This window comes from Brassica oleracea, chromosome C2 (assembly GCF_000695525.1).
Source record: "Brassica oleracea var. oleracea cultivar TO1000 chromosome C2, BOL, whole genome shotgun sequence".
NCBI lineage: Eukaryota > Viridiplantae > Streptophyta > Magnoliopsida > Brassicales > Brassicaceae > Brassica > Brassica oleracea.
The window spans coordinates 32086852-32089562 of NC_027749.1; the positions used below are offsets into that span (position 1 = coordinate 32086852).

Sequence of the window (2711 nt, forward strand, 5' to 3'; positions counted from 1 at the left end):
TATTATGCTTAACTTTTTAACCTTGACGAGTTAGGACATGTATATGTTATGTAATACCTCTTATATTATTTTTAATAATAGTATAGATAATATGTAATAATATTTATCGTAGTATATATTTATATATATAAAAATATGTTTGCTTCACTCCTCTGCGTCCAAGTCAGCGCCAGGTCAGAAACTCTGGCTATGTGAGATCGACACGTGGCGTTGCATTTTAAATCAATTCTGATCTGGGCTTCGGCGATTTATTCCTATTTTGTTTAATGAACCTTTAATTAAACCTCGCGAGATGTTCCAGTTAATTAATTCCAACCCGTGAACCAAAACATCAAAGGTCGACGAGTTCTCGCAGTCGTCTTCCTTGATAGATCTAGGGTTCTTCGCTCTGAGTTTGTGATCAAGCCAGACTCTAATGGAGGTTGTTCGAGGTTCACAGTCTCAAATATCTGTCTGGAATCACTGATTTGGTGACTTTCGCGACGTTTCGCACATGATTCGTCGACTATGTTATGTTACGGTATTAAGTGTTCCTCCCCTTAAGCATCAATCTTTACTCCTTGGATCCATGACGCCCACGATTTCTCATTCATTAATACTCATCTCCCTTACGGGCTGTGAAACTCCTACTATAAAAAGGTATTTGTTCTTTCCAATAGACATCATCCTCACAAATCCTACTACATAAGAAACTTATTCTTTACTCTTATGGCTAACATATCTACAATTCTTGCTGATCTCAAATCTGGACGTTGCTCATCCATGGTGGAGGTGCGTCTCCTCCGTTTTTGGGAAGCTAGAAAAATTAAACGTGGTGGTCACCTCATGGTAGTAGGTATGCTCATTCTAGATTCTAAGGTGAATCTGACTTTTAAAGTCATGTTCGTCATTGTTTTGAACAGCTCTCTGGTGTTTAGATTCATATTTAACAGGATTATGATGTCGATATTATCTTTGTCCTCTTTGTGATATGGTTTTGAATCCAGTTTTAAATTGTGTGATTTCTGTTTTAAAATGTTCTCAGGCACGCTCATGCCCCCAGCATCGATGTGAACCATCTTCCCACCTACCGGTGACACTTGAAGGCGCAGGTTCCAAGTTCTCTATGAGCGGCTTTGATATCACTAGGTGTATCAGAATTTTAGGCTGTCAGACTTTTGTCTAATGATACGGTTAAGTAATTCAACCGGTTTGATGAGATAACCGAACCGTCTCTCCAATCCCTGAAGAGCACTTCCGGTTCCGTTACCGCAGTGAACTTTTTGGCCTAGCCGACACAAATACCCAGCTTCTAGAGAATTTATTGGTATGTATCTAGAGTCAGACATTTTACTATGCACTATCATCTTCATGTTATTATTTTATTCACTCACAATTCATTAAATGGAGATATAGGCTGCATAGGGAGAGAATCCATAGAACATTCAGTTAACCCTTTTTATTGCAGACATGGTTGGGAAGACTTACACCCTCCATGTCAGGATTAGTAGCTACAACTTCACAGCCAATCACCAAACCTTCACTATATCTCGCATATTGAACGAGCCTGCTCGTCTGCCACTGCATGACTTTGTAACTCAAGTACGTTTTAAACTATATTCTATCCTGTCTCTTTTGTAGTGCGAAAATAATGATGTGTGATGTTTTTAATAGGACGGCTTTGATGATAATGACGCTGATATGCCTGGGAGTGTATCGATGCCTACTAAGGTGGACATTGATGATGTTGATTATGAGGAGGTACCAACTGCAGTAACAACTTCAACGGGTGTTAACAACAGTAAGTCTCTCACTGCAGGGACTTCCAAGGTTTCCAAGGACTGTGTCGCTTAATGCTTAGGCATCAATGTTCTCTGTTTCAATAATGCTTAGGCATCAATATTGGTTTTTTTAAGACGTGACATCTGCTTCTGGTTTTTTAATTTTTAAACAATGTGTATTTTCTGAAATATAATTTAAAATTATGTTTGGCTTTAAGGTTTGTACGACTAGTTTAAGTTTACGCAAACCTATAAATAGTTTCCCTTAGTTCAACAGATTTTGTTTTGAAAGAATCAAGAATTCAAGTAGATACAAGGGATGGTGCACCTAATTCCTACCCATTAGCGATGACACATTAGCTGGTCATTTTATATAATACTATTAGACCTAAAAATATTAGGTACGGCTCAGTCATTAAATAGGCCCATGCCTAAATTCAGAGAAATCCTAAATCATTCTAACAAACAAGAATCATGGGTCACAAAGTCTGAGTGCTGACAAAAAAAAAGTTATCATGTAAATATTTTTCACAAACGTTTGAAATACATTAACCTAACTAAGCATAAAATTCCTATGAAAAAATTCAATATTTTGTAGTTACGACAAAAATACTCCCAAAAATAAACTTGGGGAGGTTCAGGAAAATATATACCAAAATTAAGAAAACAAATTACTGTGCATCATAAAAAAAAAAAATATATATATATATATCCTAAATATATATGTGTTTGGATACAACAATACAATGAATTGTATCCTAAAGACTTGCCCATATCCAACTACCGTTGGTCGAAGGTTTATATGCTTATCAAAGTCTGCATATTATGATTTTAAAGTAATTATTGTTTTGATTCTACTTTATAACTTTATATTATAGTAATGGACTATAATAGATAATTAATTTCATAATAATATAATTTTAAAAAATCATGCTCAAAATAGCTATTCAG

The 2711-nt window shown here is 35.7% G+C and overlaps 1 long non-coding RNA gene across 1 annotated transcript; it reads left to right on the forward strand.

Moving 5' to 3' along the window:
• The first annotated feature begins 357 nt into the window (after positions 1-357).
• LOC106326466 lies at positions 358-1580 on the forward strand. The gene is made up of 3 exons (XR_001267243.1): positions 358-835; positions 1025-1306; positions 1448-1580. It is a non-coding gene; the product is annotated as an uncharacterized LOC106326466 (long non-coding RNA).
• The last annotated feature ends 1131 nt before the right edge of the window (positions 1581-2711 follow it).